At 40.5% G+C, this 26,582-nt stretch overlaps 1 protein-coding gene across 1 annotated transcript in view; it reads left to right on the top strand.

Moving 5' to 3' along the window:
- SMC2 (structural maintenance of chromosomes 2) overlaps positions 1 to 26,582 on the top strand; it is a 213,143-nt gene that overhangs the window by 166,720 nt on the left and 19,841 nt on the right. The gene's annotated exons all lie outside the window — the stretch shown is intronic.

The following is a 26,582-nucleotide window of genomic DNA, read 5'->3' as shown; positions in this document are numbered from 1 at the left end:
TACAATTACTTTATTATTTAGGTATATACGGCACTACTTCACTGCAGTTATTACTAACACTAATAAAACTACTAACAATACACATACTTCTACTTACTAAATACTGAATACTGTTATTTTTTTTCATTTTACAATTCTTGATTGAGCCTTTTCTCCATTCTTTCTATTGCACCCAACTCTTTGAGGGGACACAAATATATTTCTAATAGTCAAAGTTTGAGCAAAGCTGCTCGAAGTTTTGCTAATTCGAGCACCGCTAGAAACAAATCCATTTACTTTCTTCTTTTGACAAAGCCATTTCTGTTTCAATATACAATTTAGTTCAATCTACTATTTTTATCTAGCCTTCTCAACCCAGTTTTTCTAGCGACCACCAGTTGTTGTGAAGTATTATTTGTGGTATTTGGGGGTTGTAGTCTTAGATGCCTTTATTCTCCCTTTATAGGGGAGATAAACTCTGGCCCTAAGGTAATTGAACTTTGGTAGCGTGCCTTAGGCTATGACCGAACTAATGAGGCGTACCAACTGAGTATGTTCGAGAGGCTAAAAATAGATCGTAGAGAGTTCGTCTAAAATACAATACTTTTATTCATTTGTCATATAATAAAATTGGATATATTCTGGCTACTGGGACTGGCTGTCCCAAGTAGCCCACAAGTCTCAATAAAACAACAATAAAATATAAAAATGATACTTAGACACTTACGATTATAAGACAAAGTCCAAGGTATTTCTAATGAGAAAACAAACGGGCAGAGGTTCACCCGGCAAGTCAAAAAGTCTGCCTTCAGTCCCAAAAATCGGGGTATATATATGAAAAACCTAACCACGTCCTTCCGGTAAATTGACGCATTTAGCCAGGAACTTGGTTATTGAGCAAGTTACCTCCAAGCCCACACATTCCATGATTTGTATCCTTAGCTTAAAAAGTGGTATTTTGAAAACTTTATATTTGCGTCATATATATTTTTACTAATTTAATAATTAACTAAATTAGAAAGCTTTACCACACAAACATACAATACATACTAATGTAAATGAATAAATAAACCTTAAAACAACTGAAACTTCAATTGAATATGCAAATCAAGCTTGAAACGAACAAAAATCACTACAAACAAGAGTTTGGGTATCGTCTCCTTCTCTCACTGTAAAAGTCTAAAACCTAGTGCGTCATTGGCACTTTACTGAAAAATACATGTGTCTTGAACAGTCTTGGAAAGTATAAACAAAATCAAATTGAATATTTGATATATAATGGTAATAATTGTTGAAAGATCCATCAGTTGAAGATTTTATTTCACTGTAATTTTATTTTCATTTTCAATGCTGTATGAACTGCAAAAGAAAATATTTGTAATATAATTCGTTTTCAGTGAAGCGCCAGTGACGCTGTAGGCCTTAGGTTTTTACAGGTAAGGAAGGGGGCAATATCCAAACTCTTGTTTGTAGTGAAACTATATTTGTCTTGAACAGTCTTTTAAAGAACTAATAAAATTAAACTGAATATTTGATGTAAGTAGTAACCAAGGTACTACTTTGCCGAGACGTATAGCAATTAGGTCAACCAGACAGGTTTCTGGTGGGTATAATCTGGTTTGGTGGGTATAATCTGGTTTGGTGAGTTTAGTCTGGTTTGGTAGGATATAATCTGGTTTGGTGAGTATAGTCTGGTTTGGTGGGTATAATCTGGTTTGGTGGGTATAGTCTGGTTTTGCTTGCGTGTATAGGAATTCCCATGTTATATCTGGTTTGGTTTTTCAAAGAGAGTGAGTATTTGACATTTTTGCAAAAAGGAATTCGCAAATTGGACTCTATGAACGATATTAATTAATGTTTTGAATAATAGGAGTGTGAATGATTCTAATTAGTTATTGGATTGTATGACGGTGGAGAAAAAAAGGATTAATCTGATTAACAGTTAAGGTAACCCCGAAGGGGTTGTTAACTCAGGTAATTTGTTACTTGACCTAGCTTTACCTCTCCGATGTGGTCTGTATAATACACAAGTAACATTTGAAAAGTATTGTCATTTTAAAATAGGATCTAACTTTCCCTTCGTTCCCCCATATCTGCGGGCAGGGGAGGGGGGGGGAGGGTCAATTTTGGAGGGAAAACCAAAAATGCTCAGAATCGAAAATAAATGGGATCTGCCTCAAGGCCAAGGCTCAGAGGCCCTTCGTTCAACAATTTCTGAGGGCAGGGGGGGCGGGGGAGTCAATTTTGGAGGGAAACCCAAAAATACTCAGAATCGAAAATAAACGGGATCTGCCACCCGGGCAAGACTCAGAGGACCATACTGCCTAATTGTCGTTGGGCATGTAAGAGGGGAAGTCAAATTCGAATGCAAAACCTAAATTGCTCAGAAGTGAAAAGAAAGAGGATCTACCTCAAGGGGAAGGCTCAGAGACCCCTTCATCAGCAATTTCTGAGGGCAGGGGGAGGGGAGTCAATTTTGGAGGGATAACCAAAAAGACTCAGAATCAAAAATAAACGGGATCGGCCTCAAGGGCAAGGCTCAGAGGCCCCTCCTTCCCCCATTTCAGAGGGCAGGGGGGGGGGAGTCAATTTTGGAGGGAAAACCAAAAATACTCAGAATCAAAAATAAACCTGATCTGCCTCAAGGGGAAGGCTCAGAGGCCCCTCCTTCCTCCATTTCTGAGGGCAGGGGAGAGGGGGAGTCCATTTTATAGGGAAAACCACAAAAACTCAGAATCAAAAATAAAATGGATCTCCCTCAAGGGGAAGGCTCAGAGGTCCTTGGTTCACCCAGTTCTGGATGTTTATGTCTCTGTGGGCTGTTTGTGTTAATTCGGGGAGTGTTTGTCTCTTTGGGTTGTGTGTCTCTTTGGGCTGTTTGAATCTTTTTGATCGGTTTATGTTTCTTTGGGCTGTTTGAGTATTTTTGGTCTGTGTTTGTCTCTTTGGGGTGTTTGTGTCTCTTTGGGCTGTTTTTGTTTCTTTGGGCTATGTGTGTCTCTTTGGGCTATTTGTGTCATTTTTATCTGTGTGTCTTTATTTTGGTTTTTTGTGTCTCTTAGGGACCTTGTGTGTCTCTTTGGGCGATGTGTGTCTCTTTGGGCTGTTTGTGTCATTTCTTTGGGCTGTTTGAGTCTTTTTGGTCTGTTTTTGTCTCCTTGGGGTGTTTGTGTCTCTTTGAGCTGTTTGTGTTTCTTTGGGCTATGTGTGTCTCTTTGGGCTATTTGTGTCATTTTGATCTGTGTGTCTTTCTTTTTGATTTTTGTGTATCTTAGGGACCGTGTGTGTATCTTTGGGCTTTGTGTGTCTCTTTGTGATTTTTTTGTCTTTTGTTTGGGCTGTTTGAGTCTTTTTGGTCTTTTTTTGTCTCTTTGGGGTGTTTGTGTCTCTTTGGGCTGTTTGTGTTTTTTTGGGCAATGTGTGTCTCTTTGGGCTGTTTGTGTCATTTTGATCTGTGTGTCTTTCTTTTGGATGTTTGTGTCTCTTAGGGACCATGTGTGTCTCTTTGGGCTATTTGTGTCTCTTTGGGCTTTTTGTGTCATTTTTATCTGTGTGTCTTTCTTTTGGATGTTTGTGTCTCTTAGGGACCGTGCGTGTCTCTTTGGGCTATGTGTGTCTCTTTGGGGCGTTTGAATCTTTTGGTCTGTATGTGTCTGTATGGGCGTTTTTTGTCTCTTCCGACTGTGTGTGTGTCTCTTTGGGCTGTGTGTGTCTATTCGGACTTTGTGTGTCTCTTTGGGCTGTGTGTGTCTCTTTAGGCTGTGTGTCTCTTTGGGCAGTTTGAATCTTTACGGTCCGTGTGTGCCTCTTTTAAATGTTTGTGTCATTTTTGGAGTTGTGTGTCTGTGTTGGATGTGTGCGTCTCTTTGGGCCGCGTGCATCTCTTTTAGCTGTATGTGTATAGTGGGCTGTTTGAGTCATTTTGGTCTGTGTGTGTTTCTTTTGTGTGTTTGTGTATCTTAGAGGCCATGTGTGTCTCTTTGGTCTGTGTGTGTCTCTTTGGGGATGTTTGAATCTTTTTTGTATGTATGTGTCTGTTTTGGCTTGTTTTTTCTATTTGGTATGTGTGTGTGTCTCTTTTGGCTTTGTGTGTCTATTAGGACTGTGTGTATGTCTCTTTATCCTGTGTGTGTCTCTTTGGGCTTTGTGTGTCTCTTTAGGCTGTGTGTCTCTTTGGGCAGTTGAATCTTTATGGTCTGTGTGTGTCTCATTTGACTGTTTGTGTCGTTTTGGGCTTTGTGCCTCTCTGTTGGATGTGTGCGTCTCTTTGGGCTCTGTAAGTCTCTTTGATCTGTATGTATCTCTTTGGGCTGTGGGTGTCTCTTTGTGATGTGTGTCTCTTTAGGCTGTGTGTGTGTCTCGTTGGATTGTGTGTCTTTTTTGGGGTGTCTGAGTCTTTTTGTTCTGTATGTGTCTCTTTGGGCTGTTTGAGTCTTTTAGGTCGGTGTTTGTCTCTTTGGGTTGTGTTTATCTTTGGGCTATCTGGGTTTCTTTCAGGTGTTTGTGTCTGTTGTGCCTGTGTGTGTCCCTTTGGGCTGCGTATCTCTTTGGGGAGTTCGTGTCTGTTTAGTCTGTGTGTGTGTCTATGTGGACTTTTTGTGTGCTTTTGGGGTGTGTGGGTCTCGTGTGTCTGTGTGTGTCTATTGTGACTGTGTGTGTTTCATTGGGCTTGTCTCGTCTCTTGGGGCAGTTTTTCTCTTTGTTCTGTATTTGTCTTTTTTATATGTTTGATTCTTTTTTTGCTGTGTGTCTCTTTTTGTTATGTGTTTTTCTATCTGTGGGCTGTTTGTGTCTGTTTGGGCTGTGTTGTTTTTCTTTTTGGCTATGCGTGTCTCTTTGGGCTGTTTGAGTCATTTTGGTATGTGTGTCTTTCTATTGGCTGTATGTGTCTCTTAGGGTCCGTGTGTGTCTCTTTGGGCCGTTTGAATCTTTTGGTCTGTATGTGTCTTTATGGGTGTTTTTTGTCTCATTGGGCTGTGTGTGTGTGTCTTTGGGCTTTTTGTTTCTCTTCGGACTGTGTGTATGTCTCTTTAGCCTGTGTGTGTCTCTTTGGGCTGTGTGTGTCTCTTTAGGCTGTGTGTCTCTTTGGGCAGTTTGAATCTTTATGGTCTGTGTGTGTGTCTCTTTTGGCTGTTTGTGTCGTTTTAGGCTTTGTGTCTCTCTGTAGGATGTGTTTGTCTCTTTGGGCCGTGTACGTCTCTTTGAGGTGTATGTGTCTCTTTTGAGCTGTGGGTGTCTCTTTGTGATGTGTGTCTCTTTAGGCTGTGTGTGTCTCGTTGGACTGTGTGTCTTTTTGGGGTGTCTGAGTCTTTTTGATCTGTATGTGTCTCTTTGGGCTGTTTGAGTCTTTTAGGTCTGTTTTTTGTCTCTTTGGGTTGTGTTTATCTTTGGGCTGTCTGTTTCTCTTTGAGCTGTTTGTGTCTCTTGAGGCTGTGTGTTTGTCTTTGGGGTGTGTGTATATTTTGGGTGTTTGTGTCTTTTTTGTGGGTGTGTGTGTCTCTTTGGGCTGTTTGTGTCATTTTGGTCTGTGTTTGTTTCTTTGGGCTGTTTGTGTCTCTTTGGGCTGTGTGTGTGTCTGGGGGCTTTGTGCGTCTTTGGGGTATGTGTGGCTTTGGTTGCAGTTATTGTGTTGGGTATCTGTGTTTGCGTTTGTTTGCTGTGTAAGCCTGTTGGGGCTGAGTGTTCCTCTGTTGGCTGCTTGTGTCTCTTTTGGAGTTGCGGGTCACTTTTGGGTATTGGCATATATTTGTGATGTTGGATTCTGTCCGGTCTGTTTTTGTTTTTTTAGTGTTTGTTTCTCTTAGGGGTCATGTGTGTCTCTTTGGGCTATGTGTGTCTCTTTGGGGTGTTTGAATCTTTTTGGTCTGTATGTGTCTCTTTGGGCTTTGTGTGTCTCTTCGGGCTGTGTGTGTCTATTTTTGTGTGTCTCTTCGGGCTGTGTTTGGCTCTTTGGCCCGTGTTTGTCTCTTTGGGCTGTGTGTGTCTCTTTAGGCTGTGTGTCTCTTTGGGCAGTTTGAATCTTTTTGATCTGTTTGTGTCTCTTTGGACTGTTTGTGTTTTTTGGGCTATGTGTGTCTCTTTGGACTGTTTGAGTCATTTTGCTCTTTGTGTGTTTCTTTCGGCTGTTTGTGTCTCTTTGGGCTATGTGTGTCTCTTTGGGGTGTTTGTATCTTTTTGGCCTGTATGTGTCTGTATGTGTGTTTTTTTGTCTCTTTTGGGCTGTGTGTGTGTCTCTTTGGGCTTTGTGTGTCTCTTCGGGCTGTGTGTGTCTCTTTAGCCTGTGTGTGTGTATCTTTGGGCTGTGTGTCTCTTTGGTCAGTTTGAATCTTTTTGGTCTGTGTGTGTCTCTTTTGACTGTTTTTGTGTCGTTTTGGGGCTTTGTGTGTCTTTGTTGGATGTGTGCGTCTCTTTGGGCCATGTGCGTCTCTTTGAGCTGTATGTGTCTCTTTGGGCTGTGGGTGTCTCTTTGTGATGTGTATCTCTTTAGGCAGTGTGTGTCTCGTTGGACTATGTGTCTTTTTGAGATGTTTGAGTCTTTTTGGTCTGTATGTGTCTCTTTGGGATATGTGTGTCTCTTTGGGCTGTTTTGAGTCTTTTTGGACTGTGTATGACTCTTTCGGCTGTTTGTGTTTCTTTGGACTGTGGGTGTCTCTTTGGGCTGCGGGTTGATTGGCAGAAGTATGTATAAGCGAAGTTACAGTGGAGGGCGAGTTGCTAGAGAAAAATCTAAGTTAATAAGGGTTTTTGACCGTAAACTTTTGTAAGAAAATTATGGAAAATACAATTCGTCGGTTCATAGGTGAAACTTAAGTCCAGCTATGGATCGAAAAATAAACTATTTCTGTAGAATCTGAGCTAATAAGGGTTTTCGATCATAAACTCTAGTTTCCTATAAGAAAATTATGGAAAATACAATTCTATCGTTCAAATGTGAAACTTAGTTCCATTCTCTGATTCAAATGTAGAAAAACCCGTGTGGGTGAGTTGAAATAAAAAAATTTTAACAAGAAATGACTGAAGAATGATTTGGGGGAGATGGCTTGATTGGCAGAAGGATTTATTAGCAAAGTTATAGTGGAGGACGACAAAGTGTTCAAAGTCAAGGCTATAAGAAAAAAAAAAGTTATGGATATTTTTTTAAGTTTGTAGTTTACGCACTAATATCATATCAGTAACGATTCTATTTGAACTTTCTCCAAGTTGATCAATCAAATGTGAAACTTAGGTCCATTCTCTGGTTCAAATGTAGAAAAACCCGTGTGGGTGAGTTGAAATAAAACAAATTTTTTTAACAAGAAATGACTGAAAAGTGTTTTGAAGGAGATGGCTTGATTGACAGAAGGATGTATTCGCAAAGTTATAGTGGAGGGTGACAATATCTTCAAAGTAAAGGATATAAGAAAAAAAAAGTTCCGGATATTTTTGTCGGTTTGTAGTTTTACGCACTAATAACAATATCAGTAATGATTCTGTTTGAACTTTCTCCAAGTTGATCAAATTGGTCTCTAAACGGTTCATGATAAAAAAAATAGTTTGGGACAAGAAAAGAAACAACTAAAATAATGTCATGAAATCATATTCAACACTCAGAGAAGTGTTTTTTTTGTGTGTGTGTAATTTTTTGTGTGTGTATTTGTAAGTTGTTTGTGTGTGTGTAAGTTTTTTTTGTGTGTGTAATTTTTTTTTTGTGTGTGTAAATTTTTTGTGTGTGTGTGTGTGTGTGTGAGTTTTTATGTGTGTGTAAGTTTTTTTTGTGTGTGTAGTTTTTTTTTTGTTTGTAAGTTTTTGTGTATGTGTAAGTTTTTATGTGTGTGTAAGTTTTTTGTGTGTTTGTAAATTTTTGTGTGTGTGTGTAAGTTTTTGTGGGTGTGTAAGTTTTTGTGTTTGTGTAAGTTTTTTTGTGTGTGTGTGTAAGTTTTTGTGTATGTGTGTGTGTGTAAGTTTTTATGTGTGTGTGTAAGTTTCTGTGTGTGTGTGTAGTTCTTGCGTGTGTGTGTAAGTTTTTGTGTGTGTAAGATTTTGTGTGTGTGAAAAAACTAAAATAATGTTTTGATTGCCTTTCCTTGGCACCTTTCCAAACGAGCAGGGATTCCCCACTGGTTCCTACACATTGCAAAAAGTGAGCAGTACGAAAACTCCACGTTTTCAAGCAGACTGGTTTTTAGACAACACCCATTTTTAGGGACCAATCAGAGATAGCGGCACCCACAGATATGACACACACATAGAGACGAGACACGCACAGACACGACACACAAACAGAGTCATAGTGAGAGAGATATCCAAAAAGTTGGGTTGATCTAGGTTCACTTAGCGTGGCGCGTCACTCTAAGTGAACCTATATCAACCCAACGTTTTGGATATCTCTCTCACTGTCACTCTGTTTGTGTGTCGTGTCTCGTCTCTATGTGTGTGTTATATAAGTGGGTGCCGCTATCTCTGATAGGTCCCTAAAAAATGTTTGTTGTCTAATAAACAAGTCTGCTTGAAAACGTGGAGTTTTCGTACTGCTCACTTTTTTGCAATGTGTAGGAACCTGTGGGTAATCCCCGCTCGTTTGGAAAGGTGCCAAGCAAAGGCAATCAAAACATTATTTTAGTTTTTTCACACACACAAAATCTTACACACTCACAAAAACTTACACGCACACGCAAGAACTTACACACACACAGAAACTTACACACACACATAAAAACTTACACACACACACACACACAAAAACCTACACACACACACAAAAAAACTTACAAAAACACAAAAACTTACACACACACAAAAACTTACACACACACACAAAACTTTACAAAAACACAAAAAACTTACGCACACATAAAAACTTACACACACACAAAAAAACTTACACAAAAAAAAACAAAAAAAACTTACACACAAACAAAAAAAAAATTTACAAACACATCAAAACTCACACACACACACACACACAAAAAAAAAATTTACACACACAAAAAAACTTACAAACACAAAAAAAAAACATACACACACACACAAAACTTACACATACACAAACAAAAACTTAAACACAAAAAAAAAAAAACTTCTCTGAGTGTTGAAAATGATTTCACGACATTATTTTAGTTTTTTTTTCTTGTCCCAAACTATTGTTTTATCATAAACCGTTTAGAGACCAATTTGATCAACTTGGAGAAAGTTCAAATAGAATCATTACTGATATTGATATTAGTTCGTAAAACTACAAACTGACAAAAATTTTCAGAACTTTTTTTTTCTTATAGCCTTTACTTTGAAGATATTGTCGCCCTCCACTATAACTTCGCTAATACATCCTTCTGTCAATCAAGCCATCTCCTCCAAAACACTTCAGTCCTTTCTTGTTAAAATTTTTTTTTTTATTTCAACTCACTCACACGGGTTTTTCTACATTTGAACCAGAGAATGGACCTATGTTTCACATTTGATTGATCAACTTGGAGAAAGTTCAAAGAGAATCGTTACTGGTATGATATTAGTGCGTAAACTATAAACTTACAAAAATATCTAGAGCTTTTTTTTCTTATAGCCTTGACTTTGAAGACTTTGTCCTCTCCACTATAACTTCGCTAATACATCCTTCTGCCAATCAAGACATCTCCCCCAACACACTTTTCAGTCATTTCTTGTTAAAATTTTTTTATTTCAACTCACCCACACGGGTTTTTATACATTTGAACCAGAGAATGGAACTAAGTTTCACATTTGAACGATAGAATTGTATTTTCCATAATTTTCTTATAGGAAACTAGAGTTTATGATCAAAAACCCTTATTAGCTCAGATTCTACAGAAATAGTTTATTTTTCGATCCATACCTGGACTTAAGTTTCACCTATGAACCGACGAATTGTATTTTCCATAATTTTCTTACAAAAGTTTAGGGTCAAAAACCCTTATTAACTTAGATTTTTCTCTAGCAACTCGCCCTCCACTATAACTTCGCTAACACATACTTCTGACAATCAACACGCAGCCCAAAAAGACACTCACTGTCCAAAGAAACACAAACAGCCGAAAGAGACATACACAGCCCAAAACGACTCAAAACAGCCCAAAGAGACACACATATCCCAAAGAGACACATACAGACCAAAAAGACTCAAACACCTCAAAAAGACACACAGTCTAACGAGACACACACTGCCTAAAGAGATACACATCACAAAGAGACACCCACAGCCCAAAGAGACACATACAGCTCAAAGAGACGCACATGGCCCAAAGAGACGCACACATCCAACAAAGACACACAAAGCCCCAAAACGACACACAAACAGTCAAAAGAGACACACACAGACCAAAAAGATTCAAACTGACCAAAGAGACACAGAGACCAAAGAGACACACACACAGGCTAAAGAGAAACAAACAGCCAGAAGAGACACACAAAGCCCAAAGAGACACACACACAGCCCAAAAGAGACAAAAAAACACATACAGACACATACAGGCCAAAAAGATTCAAACACCCCAAAGAGACACACATAGCCCAAAGAGACACAAACAGCCGAAAGAAACACACAAAGAGCAAAATGACTCAAACAGTCCAAAGAGACACACATAGCCCAGAAAACACAAACAGTCCAAAGAGACACAAACAGATCAAAAAGATTCAAACTGCCCAAAGAGACACACAGCCTAAAGAGACACACACAGCCCAAAGAGACACACACGGGCTAAAGAGACACACACAGCCCGAAGAGACACACAAAAAGAGACACACACAGCCCAAAGAGACACACACAGCCCAAAGAGACACAGAAAGACCAAAAAGAATCAAACACCCCAAAGAGACACACATAGCCCAAAGAGACACACAAGACACCTAAGAGACACAAACAGACCAAAGAAACACACACAGACCAAAATGAATCAAACAGACCAAAGAGACAAACATAGCCCAAAGACACACAAACAGCCCAAAGAGACACAAACAGCCCAAAGAGACAAACACAGCCCAAAAAGACTCAAACAGCCCAAAGAGACACAAACAGATCAAAAAGACTCAAACAGTCCAACGAAACACACAGCTCAAAGAGACGCACAAAGCCCAAAGAAACACATACAGCCCAAAGAGACGTACACGGCCCAAAGACACACAAAAACAAAAAACAGAAACAAAAAGAACAAATACACACAAAAACACAAAAAACAGACACAAACACAAAACAGAGACACACATCCCAAATTGACACACACACCTCAAAGAGACACACACAGCTAAAAGAGACACTCACAGCCAAAAGAGAAACACAACCCAAACAGACAAAACACAGACCTAAAAGACTCAAACAGCCCAAAGAGACACATACAGATCAAAAAGACTCAGACACCCCAAAAAGACACACAGTCCAACGAGACACACACAGCCTAAAGAGACACACATCACAAAGAGACACCCACAGCTCAAAAGAGACACATACAGCTCAAAGAGACGTACACGGCCCAAAGAGACGAACACATCCTACAGAGAGACACAAAGCCCAAAACGACACAAACAGCCAAAAGAGACACACACACAGACCATAAAGATTCAAACTGCCCAAAGAGACACACAGCCTAAAGAGACACACACATCCCAAAGACAAAAACACAGGCTAAAGATAAATACACACAGTCCTAATATAAACACAAAGCCCAAATAGACACACACCCAGCCCAAAGAGACAAAAAACGCCCATACAGACACATATATACCAAAAAGATACAAACACTCCAAAGAGACATACATTGCCCAAAGAGACACACATGGCCTCTAAGAGACACAAACAGCCAAAAGAAACACACACAGACCAAAATGACTAAAACAGTCCAATAGACACATACAGCTCAAAGAGATGCACACGGCCCAAAGAGACGCACACATCCAACAGAGACACACAAAGCCAAAAACGACACAAACAGCCAAAAGAGACACACACAGACCAAAAAGATTCAAACTGCCCAAAGAGACACACAGCATAAAGAGACAAACACAGCCCAAAGAAACACACACACAGGCTAAAGAGACACACACAGCCCGAAGAGACACACAAAGCCAAAAGAGACACACACACACCCCAAAGAGAAAAAAAACGCCCATACAGACACATACAGAACAAAAGAGTCAAACACCCCAAAAAGACACACAAAGCCCAAAGAGACACACACGGCCACTCAGAGACACAGAAAGCAAAAAGAAAGACACACAGACCAAAATGACTCAAACAGCCCAAAGAGACACACATAGCCCAAAAGAAACACAAAACAGCCCAAAGAGACACAAACAACCCAAAGAGACAAAAACACAGCCCAAAAAGACTCAAACAGCCCAAAGAGACACAAACAGATCAAAAAGACTCAAACAGACCAGCGAGACACACAGCCCAAAGAGACCCACAAAGCCCAAAGACACACACACACCCCACATAGACACAAACAGCCAAAAGAGACAAACACACACCAAAAAGACTCAAACAGCCCAAAGAGACACACAAACAGACCAAAAAGACTCAAACAGCCCAAAGAGACACACAGCCCAGAGTGACACAAACAGCCTCAAGAGACACAAACAGCTCAAAGAGACACAGACAGCCCAAAGAGAAACACAACCCAAAGAGACAAACACCGACCTAAAAGACTCAAAGAGCCCAAAGAGACACTTACAGACCAAAAAGACTCAGACACCCCAAAAAAGACACACAGTCCAACGAGACACACACACAGCCTAAAGAGACACACATCACAAAGAGACATCCACAGCCCAAAGAGACACATACAGATCAAAGAGACGTACACGGCCCAAAGAGATGCACACATCCAACAGAGAGACACAAAGCCCAAAACGACACAAACAGTCAAATGAGACACACACAGACCATTAATATTCAACTGCCCACAGAGACACACAGCATAAAGAGACACAAAAAGCCCAAAGACACACACACAGTCTAAAGAGACATACACACCGTCCTAAGATACAAAAAAAGCCAAAAGACACACACACACAGCCCAAATAGAAAAAAAACGCCCATACAGACACATACATACCAAAAAGATTCAAACATCCCCAAAGAGACACACATTGCCCAAAGAGACACACAAGGCCTCTAAGAGACACAAACAGCCAAAAGAAAGACACACAGACAAAAATGACTCAAACAGACCAAGAGACACATACAGCTCAAAGAGATGCACACAGCCCAAAGAGACGCACACATCCAACAGAGACACACAAAGCCCAAAACGACACAAAAAGCCAAAAGAGACACACACAGACCAAAAAGATTCAAACAGCCCAAAGAGACACACAGCCTAAAGAGACACACACAGCCTAAAGAGACACACACAGGCTAAAGAGACACACACACCCCGAATAGAAAAAAAACCCCAAAAGAAACACACACCCAGCCCAAAGACAAAAAACACGCCCATACAGACACATACAGACCAAAAAGATTCAAACACCCCAAAGAGACACACATAGCCCAAAGAGACACACACGGTCCCTAAGATACACAAACAACCAAAAGAAAGACACACAGATCAAAATGAAACAAAAAGCCCAAAGAGACACACATAGCACAAAGAGACACAAACGGTCACTAAGAGATACAAACAACCAAAAGAAAGACACACAGATCAAAATGACACAAACAGCCCAAAGAGACACACATAGCCCAAAGAAACAAAAACAGACCAAAGAGACACAAACAACAAAAATAGACAAAAACAGACAAAAAAGACTCAAACAGCCCAAACAAATGACAAAAAAAGCCCAAAGAGACACACAGAGCACAAAGAGACACACACGGTCCCTAAGAGACACAAACATCCAAAAGAAAGACACACAGATCAAACTGACACAAATAGCCCAAAGAGACACACATAGCCCAAATAAACACAAACAGCACACAGAGACTAAAACCCCACAAAGATATAAAAACAGACCAAAAAGACTCAAACAGCCCAAACAAATGACAAAAACAGCCCAAATAGACCCAAACGGACCATACGATACCCAAAAAACAACAAGAACGACAAACAGATCAAAATGACACAAAAAGCCCAAAGAGACACACATAGCCCAAAGAAACACAAACAGCGCAAAGAGACACAAACACCCCAAAGAGACAAACACAGACTAAAAAGACTCAAACAGCCCAAAGAAACATAAACAGATCAAAAAGATTCAAACACCCCAAAGAGACACACAGCCCAAAGAGACACACACTGCCCAAATTAACACAAACAGCCCAAAGAGACATAAACATCCAGAAATGGGTGAACGAAGGACCTCTGAGCCTTCCCCTTGAGGCAGATCCCGTTTATTTTCGATTCTGAGTATTTTTGGTTTTCCCTCTAAAATTGACTCCCCCTCTCCCCTGCCCTCAGAAATGGAGGAAGGAGGGGTCTCTGAGCCTTCCCCTTGAGGCAGAACCCATTTATTTTTGATTCTGTGTGTTTTTGGTTTTCCCTGCAAAATTGACTCCCCCCCTGCCCTCTGAAATGGAGGAAGGAGGGGCCTCTGAGCCTTCCCCTTGAGGCCGATCCTGTTTATTTTTGATTGTGAGTTTTTTTGGTTATCCCTCCCAAATTGACCCCCCCTCCCCCCTGCCCTCAGAAATTGCGGAAGGAGGCGCCTCTGAGCCTTGCCCTTGAGGTAGATCCCGTTTATTTTCAATTCTGAGCATTTTTGGTTTTCCCTCCAAAATTGACTCCCCCTCACCCCTGCCCTCAGAAATGGAGGAAGGAGGGACCTCTGAGCCTTCCCCTTGAGGCAGATCCTGTTTATTTTCGATTCTGAGTATTTTTGGTTTTCCCTCCAAAATTGACTCCCCCTCTCCCCTGCCCTCAGAAATGGAGGAAGGAGGGGCCTCTGAGCCGTGCCCTTGAGGCAGATCCCATTTATTTTCAATTCTGAGCATTTTTGGTTTTCCCTCCAAAATTGACCCTCCCCCCCCTCCTGCCCTAAGGAATCGTGGAAGGATGGGCCTCTGTACCTTGGCCTTGAGGCAGATCCCATTTATTTTCAATTCGGAGTATTGTTGGTTTTCCCTCCAACATTGACCCTCCCCCCCCCTCCCCTGCCCTCACATATGGGGGGAGGAAGGGAACGTTAGATCCTATTTTAAAATGACAATACTTTTCAAATGTTACTTGTGTATTATACAGACCACATCGGAGAGGTAAAGCTAGGTCAAGTAACAAATTACCTGAGTTAACAACCCCTTCGGGGTTACCTTAACTGTTAATCAGTTTAATCCTTTTTTTCTCCACCGTCATACAATCCAATCACTAATTAGAATCATTCACACTCCTATTATTCAAAACATTAATTAATATCGTTCATAGAGTCCAATTTGCGAATTCCTTTTTGCAAAAATGTCAAATACTCACTCTCTTTGAAAAACCAAACCAGATATAACATGGGAATTCCTATACACGCAAGCAAAACCAGACTATACCCACCAAACCAGATTATACCCACCAAACCAGACTATACTCACCAAACCAGATTATACTCACCAAACCAGACTAAACTCACCAAACCAGATTATACCCACCAAACCAGATTATACCCACCAGAAACCTGTCTGGTTGACCTAATTGCTATACGTCTCGGCAAAGTAGTACCTTGGTTACTACTGATGTATAGTGATATTAATTGCTGAAAGCTCATCATGTCAAAAAAAAATTTAAATTAATTTCAAGAAGGGGCTAAGCTTGAAATCAGGAACTCATGAAAAATAAACAGGACCCCCTCCTTCCCCCCCCCCCCCAAAAAAAAATATTTTGAGGGAATATAGCTATTTCCATAAATTCTTGCATTTTACATACAATTTACCCTCCAAAAAGTCAAGATTTCTTTAATTGTTTCGGGAGGATTTCCAAACACTTTAAATGGCAAACGAGAGTAGGGCCTTGCTCTCATTGTTCCTGGCGTCATGAATCTCAAACGCTTATATCTATTCTAGGAGGATCTAGGGTTTTTAATCAGCGTCTCGCGAATAGAGAAGGGTGCTTTGTACACCCCCCCCCCTGCAAAATCATGAGTTAATATAGTTATTTCCACAACATTTATTTATCCGATTCTTTAACAAAAACTTTAAAAGAAAGTGTTGAAAAGTGTTGAACACTTTTAAACAGCCAAAAAACCAAGCGCCATTTCTCCATTATTCCTGGCTCCATGAAACTTACAAAAATAACAGAACAAAAATTAATTAAAAAAAACTTTTTTGACAAAATAATTTTTTCAAAGAAAAACTTTCAAACCCCTATGCCTTCCTAAGGCCAGAACAAAATTTGCACTTTACTGAAAAAAATACAAATGAATGTGCATTGTCAGTTTAATATACACATACTGATATTTAGTAATCAAAATATTAATTATAATTTATCTATTAAAGTTATAAAAGTAAAAACATTTATATTTTTTTCAGTAAAATTCAGATTATTTTCTGGCCATTGGATGTCATAGTAGTTTTGCGACATAATTAAAATAATTTCTGCCCGTTTTGAATTTGACTCGGTAATTTATTGTAATTTATGTTCGTTTTAGGTTTCATTTATTTATCGATGCTGATTTGTGGTAGTTTCATGCTTTGTAGATTATTTGATTTCATTTTTGCTTATTTTTTGTTTAATAGAGTTACTTGCTTTTCTTTAAAAAATCTATTTTGTGGAAAATGTTTTTTTAATTAGTTAAAGTAAAAAATGGGTTTGTGTCAACCTCGGAATTTTTATTAACTGATGTTCGTACTATTTTAAACAAAATAGTTATCTCAAATTTCTTATCGGATTGGCTTGGGGGAAAAGTGCATGGGGGGGGGGCTAATTGCCTTTCTATCTCTTTTGACTCTTTAAAAGTGAACTAGAACTTTCCATTTTCAATCAAATGATCCCTCTCTGAAGAACGAGCATCCCTTCTATAATAACCATATATGCCCCAGAGCATAACTTACAACGCCTGTCCGCGGGCCCTGGGGGATCGTGTCAACCCCGGAGTTTTAATATCTGATGTTCGAACTATTTTTAACAAAATGGTCACCTCAATACTTTTGTCGGATGGGTTTGGGGAAGAAAAAACTTGGAGGGGGAGGGGCTTGTTGCCCTTCCGATCTCTTTTGACTCTGAGAAAGGGAACTAGAGCTTTAGTTTCCTATCAAATGAGCCCTCTCCGAAGTTCATACGAGCATCCTTTTCATAAGAACGATATAAGGCCCCAGGACATAACTTACAACGCCTTCCCCCCGGGCCCTGGGGAGTTATATCGATACTGGAGTTTTTGTTACCTGACCTTTGAGTTACTTAAATAAAAATGGCTATCTCAAAATTTGTATCGGATGGGTTTGGGAAAAAAAGGCGTGGGGTTGGGGCTAGTTTCCCTCCAATCTCTTTTTACTCTTAAAAATTGAACTAAAACTTTCAATTTCCATTCAAATGAGCCCTCTGTAGTTTATACAAGCATCCCTTCCATAAGAACCATAAATGCAACCAGTGCATAACTTGCAACGCATGCCCCCTGGCCCTGGGGGTTAGGTCGACACAGTAGTTTTTGTTATCTGACCTATAAACTATTTTCACAAAATAGTTGTCTCAAAATTTTTATTTGATGCATTTGGGGGAAAAGGGGTGTGGGGGGATAGTTTCCCTCTGATCTCTTTTGATGCTTAAAAACTGCACTAGAACTTTTAATTTCCAATCAAATGGGCTCTCTGAAATTTATGTAGAATCCCTTCCATAAGAGCTATATATGCCCCGAAGATAACTTACAACGACTAACCCGGGCCCTGAAGGATTGTGTTGACCCCGGAGTTTTCATTATATGATCTTTGAACCATTTTAAAAAAATGGCTCTATCAAAGTTCTGATTGGATGGGTTTGAGGAAAATACGGCGCGGAGGGGGGGGGAGTGGGCTAGTTGCCTTCCAATCTCTTTTGACTCTTAAAAATTGAACGAGAACTTTCAATTTCCAATCAAAATAGCCCTATCCGGAATTTATACGAGGTTCCCTTCCAAGAACCTTATATGCCCCCAGAGCTTTCCTTACAATGCCTGCCCCCGGGCCCGGGGGGGGGGGGTTGCGTCGACAAAGGAGTTTTTCTTATCTGACCTTTGAAGTAATTTCAACGAAATGGCTATCTGAAAATAATTGATGGGTTGGGGGAAGAGGGTTTGTGGGGGGGAGGGGCTAGTTGCCGTCAGCTATCTTTTGACTCTTAAAAAGTGAACTAGAACTTTTAATTTCCAATCAAGTGAGCCCTCTCTGAAGTTTATACCAGCATCCCTTCCATAAGAACCATATACGCTCCCAGGAAAACACTTACAACGCCTACCCCCCGGGCTCCGGGGGGGGGGGGTGGTGGTGGTGTCGACACCAGAGTTTTTGCTATCTAAATTTTGAACTATAATTTTAAAAAATGGCTATCTCAAAATTTGTAGCGGATGGGTATGGGGGAAAAGGGTATTGGGGGGACTAGTTGCCCTCCCATCTCTTGACTCTTAAAATGTGAACTAGAACGTTCAACCTCTAATCAAATGAGCCCTATATGAAGTTTATTCGAGCATCCATTTTATGAGAACCAGTCATGCCCTCAGGGCAAAGGGTGGAATGCCTGCTCTTGGGCCTTGGGTGGTTTTATTGACACCAGAGTTTTTCTTGCCCGACCTTTGAACTATTTTTAACAAAATGGCTATCTTAAAATTTTCATCGAATGAGTTTGGAAAAAAGGCGTGGGGGGGGGGGGCTAGTTACCCTCGGATCCCTTTTGACTCTTAAAAAGTGAACTCGGACTTTCAATTTCCTATCAAAGGAACCCTTACTGAAGTTTATACGAGCATCCCTTTCATAAGAACCATATATGCCCCAGGGCATAACTTACAACGCCTGTCAACGGGGTCCTGAGGGGTTTGTGTTGACATTTGAATTTGAACTATGTTTAACAAAATGGTTATCTCAAAATTTTTATTGGATGCATTTGGGGAAGTGGGGGGGGGGGTAGTTGCCCTCCAATCTCTTGACTCTCAAAAACTGAACTAGAATTTTCAATTTCCAATTGAATGAGCCCTCTCTGAAGGTTTTACTTGCATCTCTTCCATAAGAACCATATATTCCCCCAGGGGGTAACTTACAACGCCTGCCCTCGGGCCCTGGGGGATTGTGTCGACCTCGGAGTTATCGTTATATATGATCTTTGAACTATTTTAAAAAAAATGGCTATCTCACATTTCTTATCGGGTGTGTTTGAAGAAAACAGGGCGTGGAGGGGGGTTCTTGTTGCCCTCCGATCTCTTTTGACTCTTAATAATTGAACTAGAACTTTTAATTTCCAATCAAATGAGCTCTCTTTGAAGTTTATACGAGCATCGCTTCCATAAGAATCATATATGCCCCGGAGGGATAACTTACAACGCCTGCCACTGAGCCCTGGGGGATTGTGTCGACATTATAATTTTGTTTTATGATCTTTGAAGTATACTTAAGAAAAGGGCTATCTCAAATTTTTAATTGAATGTATTTGGGAAAAAAGGGCTTGGGGGAGGGCTGGTTACCAACCGGTCTCTTTTGACTCTTAAAAAGTGAAATAGAACTTTAAATTTCCAATCAAATGAGCCCTCACTGAAGTTTATACGAGTATTCCTTCCATAAGAACCAAATATGCCCCCAGGGCATAATTTGCAACCCTGCCCCTGGGCCCTGGTGGTTTTTTGTCGATACCAGAGTTTTTGTTGTATGATCTTTGAACTATTTTTAACGCAGTGGCTATCTCAAAATTTTATCGGATGCATTTGGTAAAAAAGGGCGTGGGGTGGGGGGGGATTAGTTGCCCTCTGATCGCTTTTGACCCTTAAAAAGGGCACTAGAACTCTCGATTTTGAATTGAATGAGTCCCCCTCCGAAGTTTTTGCGACGACCCCTTCCATATGAAATGCCTCTGAAAAAAATTTATAAATAAATAATAAAAGATCGAAGCCGTATGGCCTTTACTATAGGCAACGCTATAGCGTTGCCTCTGAAAGATCTTGGTTTTACAAAGTTATGGCTCTACGAATCTGATAATTTTATTATCAGATCATTCAGGTGGGTTGTTTTTCATTCCTTTATCGTCAATAATTTATTTTGTATGTTTTAGCTATCTTTAAGTCTTTGCCTTTCTATCTGCATTTGCTGGCGGAGCAGAAGAGGGACTTAAAGAATCATTTTTCAATTCAGTAAGTTTTGCCTTTGGGTGGAACAAATTCTATTTCTCCGCTTAGAAGTTTCAATCTGTTGATAGATTTCTTCCTCTGAGGCACTTAGCAAGCTAAAAAAAACATAAATCAATCTCTATACTTAGGGATAGACAGACTTAGTGTTTTATTCCACCGTTTTAAAAGCGTACATGTACAAGCAGTAAGCTTGCTTCTTAACAGAAAAGCAGTGTTTTCTTGGCAAATATTTTAAATTTGGAAAGCATGGAAGGTCAAAGGTGAAAATTTGTTAGACAAGTCCTGAACAAGAATGCTCAGTGAGAAAGTTGGAAGTAGAATGGCCAAGGCCTGGATTGTTTTACAGTTAAAAAAATGAAATTATATGAAGATGAGTCTGCGAACCAAGGTTAGAACATTGAAACACCGGCGGATCTAGAGGAAAATCTTGGGGGGGGGGGCCGCGCCGGACACAGGGCGCCAAAAACTGATTATACAGGACTAATTTGATAGCTCTTTATTTATATTAAAACACTGCCCAATATGCTCATAAAGGTAAAACGTAGCAAAAGAAAATAAAAACAGTACCACACTACACAACTAAACTCAATCGGCGAGCTTTTCTGAGAGCGAACATATCGATAGCATCGTCTGTTTTCGGCAGTTCGTCTCTATAAGTCTGCATGAGTAGTAGAGCCTCCAACCTCTCTTCAGTCATCGTGCTTCGTATTGATGAACATGTCCTGTCAACCTTTGAAAACATTCGTTCTGCTTCACAGGTTGACACAGGAAGCGTCGCGAGAATTGTCAACAATGCAAAGATGTTGGGAAATACATTTTCCTGACAACTGTTCAGCGCTGAAATAGCTGTTTTCGGTTTTTGCACGGTTTCCTTAGACCAATACTTGTTCCAAATCTCGAACTCGGTTTTAACGTCTATCTCCGTACCCACGAGCAGCTCCTTGTACTTTTCGTACCCTGGCTGAACGTCCTCCCAGCGTTTGCCATTAACCACAGCCGGGATCAAAGCTGAAAGTTTTGCAGCATTCGTAAAATGGCAGCTGAACCGGTCCGTAAAATCAAGCAGCATGGCGTCCAGGGCTGGAATAAATGCCGCCATCCTATAATGACTTTCTGGATCCATCTTGGGTACCCCTGCCCGGTATGTAGAACGTGAAGCTATGCGTGGCTGCGTTACCTTGATGGTAGCATCAATCTTTTCGGCCATTTTCAGAAGATCTTCGTAAAGCAGTCTGAATTTGGTTTCGGCATGTGATCGCATATCTTCCAGCATTGCCTTCACGCTGCTAATGAGGGACAAGGCTCTCACGAGGTCACCATCCTTCTGTTGTAGTGACTCGGCCAAAGGTTTCATGATCGACAAAAATGAATTCAGGCAAACCAGTCCTACGAGTGTATCTGATTTTTCAATGCAGGATCGTAATGCATAAGCTCTGCTTCTTGCCTCTCGATCGTGCCATCCTTCCATCTCCTGCAGAGCAGAAACGATCGACGGAAGGGAGTCCCAAAACCTGCTGATTGCTTCGTGTCTCTCTACAAATCTCGTGGTACAAAGACTGACGAGTGTCTCTGTTTTAGCTTTGTCCGTGATAAGATGCTTTTTTAGAAGTCTTGTTCTCTTGGCACTTGAGCTGAAGTGAGAAATTGTGTCTCGAACAACGTCTTGGGCATTGCGCAGAATGGGAACTGAAACTATCTTTGAACATGAGAGATTTGTGGCATGGCTCACACAGTGGAAGTAATCTGCCAGTTCACACTGGCGTTTAACTTCAGCAGCAGCACCATTTGTCAAGCTTGCCATGCTAGCAGCTTTGTCGTATCCTTGACCAACGCACTTTGACAAATCCAGATTTGACTTCCTGACCTCACTCAACAGCAGCGTCCCGAGGCTCTTGCCGTCTAGCTTCTCTTCAATGCTTCTACCGTCGTCACTTTCCTCATCTCCAGCGAGTCTTGACAGGGTTTGAAAGGCATCGACAACTGCAAAAGGATCTTCTCGAATCACGTATCCCTGCTCGGTTTTACACACATAACGACAAACAATGACCATCAGCTCCCTGGTCTGCCTGTCTGTTGACTCGTCCGCAAGAAGACACCAAACCGTTGCTTTGTTTGCTTTTCTCACTACTTCGGTTTTTATCATTTCCCCAATTGTTCCAATCAGTTCATTCTGGATCTGTTTACTCGTATATTTGGCGTTGCTCGGTGCATTTTCAAGTAAATTTTTAAGTTGCGAGTCTCCACTCTGAATCCGATACCGAAGTAGGTGGCGGAAATTCCCGTCGTTTACTGCTGTAATGACATCAGAGTCTTGGATATCAAGTTTGCCATCATCACGGTGGCCACGAAGAGGGATATTCTGTGCCCGCAAAGCTTGACAGTTTCAACAACGCTTCTCAAGAGTGCACGGTTCTGCTGTATTTGCTTGACCCTTTCACAGTCCAGAGCCTTCCTGATATCTTGATCTTGACTACCGCGCTGAAACGTTGTTAGCAGCGCGGCAGCTTTTTCCTGGCAGTATTTGTGAAACTGTGCTTCAGCATGGTTTGTCAGCGCACCATCTTTCCCGGTAAGTTTCGAATAGTCTTTTAGCGGTTTCAAGACCAACTTTCCCATTTTTTGCCCTCCGCCGCCTCCAGATAAAGCCGACCATCCTCCTCCGCTTTCGTTGGCCCTCATCAAAACACAAACACTGCAACAAAGGCCTTCGTGGTCTGGATGACGACTCACTGCGAGCCAAGGATACCGGGCAAGATGTTCGGTATTCAAGCGACGCTTGACTTTGCCACCTTTTCTCTTTTGTGTTGAGACTAGAAGATCAGATTGGTTCTTCGGCTTCCACCTTTCGTTCATAAAAAACATAATTTCTCCAGAAGACAACTGATTTTGCTCTTTCAGCGCTACTGCAATACCAAAGTCATTCGACGGCGTGAAGTCAGTTTCAGGCGAAAAAATAGCGCTTTGATTCTGCTGCGGGTGCGGGGACTGTGAAATCAGTGTTGGGCTATGTACCACCAAGGTTTGAGTACTGCTTCTTGATCCTTCAGTCAGCTGATCAGTGTTTGTCGTTTCGCCGAAGTTTGTTATGAAGGCCGCCTGTGAAGTGGACGGAGTTGTTGGTGACAGTTCGTTCTCCTGGCTGAATGCGTTTTTGTGCATTCCGACCGTCGACTCAGAGTGGGCATCAGAAGTTGCCGTCGTCTCAACATCTAACAAAAAAAGTTTCTCTTTTAAAGTTTGCACAAGACATTTATTGTAAACGTATATACACTTTGTATAATGGCTTGCTTTAGTAGATTTAACTCTCAACATGGTGAAGGCACAATTGGAACTAAATTTGAAAATAAACTGAATCAGCAACATTAACTTTAAACTCCCCCAACAATCTTGAACTTTCATACCCCAAAACTATTTCTAGGAAACCCGGACTTTAAAATAAAATACCCCCCTAAACATCACTAATTTAATTTGCAACCCCAAGAACCGATCCCCGACATATGCTAACAAATATTTTTCAAGAGCTGAAACCCGAAACAATTATCACCGAAGTTTACAAGGCTAAAGAGAGAGCTTTAACTGCAAGAATTTGAAAGATAATTTCAGAGCTGACACAGTGTGTCGGTAAAAATACTGCTTTAAGCCAATATCATAACCGTCAGGCGAGACGAGTGGGCTGGTAAAAATCAGGTCAAACGCTTCGGACAAATTGCATACGAAGAACACTGTACAAGAGGGACCGTATGAAATATATAACAACAAAAGCAGCTGGTACGCGATGAAGCTTGACGAAGGAGCCTTATCAGGAAATCTATCCGACAATGGGCTAAAGCTAGAAATTAGAAGTGTTGATACCCACTTTAAACGACACTCCTTTCCTTATTGTTCTATCTTTAAAAGCTTACCTTTAATCTGATCTTTCTTGGCAAAATAATCAGAGATGTCCCTCGATCCTTTACGGCTTTCCGCCATCATTCTTTGTGTCTTCTCTGTTCTATATTCATGCCCTGATTTTTTTTTCCGATCCATTTTAAATGCGTTTCCGTCTAATTGGTCTAACACACGGAGCAAAAATACTCCGAAGGCAGTGGCAGGGTCGCTCGCGCCTAGCCTCCCGCCGGTTGGATCTAACTACCCACGCAACTCCCCAAAGACATGCGTTTCTCGTAAGCATTCACAAAATGTTTTGCTCGTTTAGCACGTCCCAAAAATAAACCCAATAATCATGATTCGTGCAGGGTCGGATTTGAACTTTAGATAATGTTATAAAAAGAGAGTAAAAAATGATAGCGTATCTGATTTTTTTTTTTAGCGTCGGCCTTAGTTGAATCATTCACAAAAAAGGATCGTTTTCACAATGGATGAGAGGGTGCCAGAAAATCTTGAGGGGGCCAGGGCCCCCCCCCGCCCCCCCAGGATCCGCCGGTGCATTGAAAGCTACAAAGATGACGGTGATAAAGTATGGCTCTGAATCGCGGGTGCTCGGAAAAACTGAAGAGGATTTGTTAGATGTTTTCCAGAGGAATTCTTTGCGGATTGTTTTGATTACTCGCTTGACTGACTGTATTTCAAAAAGTAAGCTGTGCGGAAAATATGGTTCTATCTTGCTTTTTAGGACTATTGAGAGAAAGGTTGAGATGACACGTTTAGGACACGTTTTGCGGCTAAAGGATGACGGGTTGCCAAAGGTCGTCCTTTTTAGCTATCCATCTAGGGACAAACGAGAGGTAGGTCTTCCTCAAACGGGGTGAAAAGAGGTCGTAAGAAACGACTGAAAGGAAACTGGAACTTATTGGGAGTTTGTACAGAAGGAAGCTTTGGACACATTGGGGTGGAGAAGGAGCATGTGCACCTGGGTTGGCCTCAGGTGGCTTGGTTCTGCGGTGATTGGCTAGTCAATCAACCAGTCATCAATCAATCAGTTTATTCAACTAGTAACTTCACAACAGAAGCACTTCAACATAGACTCCCCCATAAGGCTCCATGGCCAGAAAAAAAAAAAAAACAGAGAATGAACAAAAATGAAACAAGTACATTAAAAAATATTTTCAACATAACACAATTACACCTTTCAGAGACTCTAACACAGGAGAAAAAAAAATGCAACGTTTGAGAGACTCAAAGTTTAAGATACTTTTTGACATCCTCCCCCCCCCAAAAAAAAAACAAAACAAAACAACAAAAAAATCAACTAAAACAAAACATAAACCCCCCTAAAAAAACAAAACCAAAAAAAGGCAAAGGACTGTCCCATGAATTAGAGATATTTCCAATTACACATTTTAAACCACGCCACTAGAAATGTTGAAAACAAGTCAATCACCCCTCACAACAAAAATTTTCAATCCATGTAAGATTCACCCGTCCCATAAAAAAGAAGAAGAAAAAACTGAATAAACACAAGTCATCAAAACATTAAGAAATTTCGCAAAATTCTTTTGAAAGTACCAAACGAGTCACATTCTTGAGCTGACTGAGGTAGAGTATTTCAAACGAAATGACAAGCGGTTAATGATAATAGTATTAGTAAAAGACATGCTCTTATGAAATTTTATTACCCTCCGAAAAATGTTGGACGAAATTTCGTAAAAGTAGTCTGGTACTTTCATACTTAAAACACCTTCATCCTTTTGAGATACTCAGCTGTCCAGTTCACTAATTGACTTATTTTATGACTGTTTTTAACAATATTTTACTATAATTTTTTATTTTTTTTTCTTTCAGAAGCTAGTAGTCAATGGTCATGTTATATGGGCTGTCGGAATGACAGCAGCCACGCATTCGGATACGGGAGGGGGATTGTCTTTGTTTATTTGTCCCCTCCTAAAATGTCGAGGCTTGGTGATGTGATTCCTTACATTTTCTTTACGATTCGTTCGCTATTGGTTCTCTTTTTATAGTTGTCAGGCATTCTGAAAATAATTCTTCTTTTATAAACCAGAAAAATCCACACCCTTCTAGGAAAATTATTTCCTTCTTAAGGCAAAATTTCTTTGAGCTTACTGATTAGCTGTCAAGAAATACATAACTCAAGACTGAACATGTTGGCCTTTTTTCCCCCTAGAGTTGAAAAGTGTATTTATAATGTTAAACTATTCTCAAAATCCAGCGCGGTTGATATACTAAAATGCCCCGAGTAATTAATTTGAAATTACTTCCTGCGTTTTAATTCCGCGTCTGCCAGTTATTTTACGCAGCTTCGATATCATTGTTTTCTCAAGTGAGTTATTCCTTGATATTTATTCCATCTGTCAGTGGGTGTATGAGTGATCGTGTTGTCATGTCATCTGCCCTTATGATAAATATACAGAAGATGAGATCTATATAAAAGGGATAACAGTGATAATGTCGTAATTTTTATATTCATGCTACTTGGTGAACCATAATTTATTTTTATGATCTAT

This window comes from Artemia sp. Qi Xiang Cuo, chromosome 5 (assembly GCF_049724085.1).
Source record: "Artemia sp. Qi Xiang Cuo chromosome 5, ASM4972408v1, whole genome shotgun sequence".
Lineage (NCBI taxonomy): Eukaryota > Metazoa > Arthropoda > Branchiopoda > Anostraca > Artemiidae > Artemia > Artemia sp. Qi Xiang Cuo.
The sequence above is the reverse complement of the archived record's forward strand: the minus strand, read 5'-3'. Positions and strand labels throughout refer to the sequence as shown.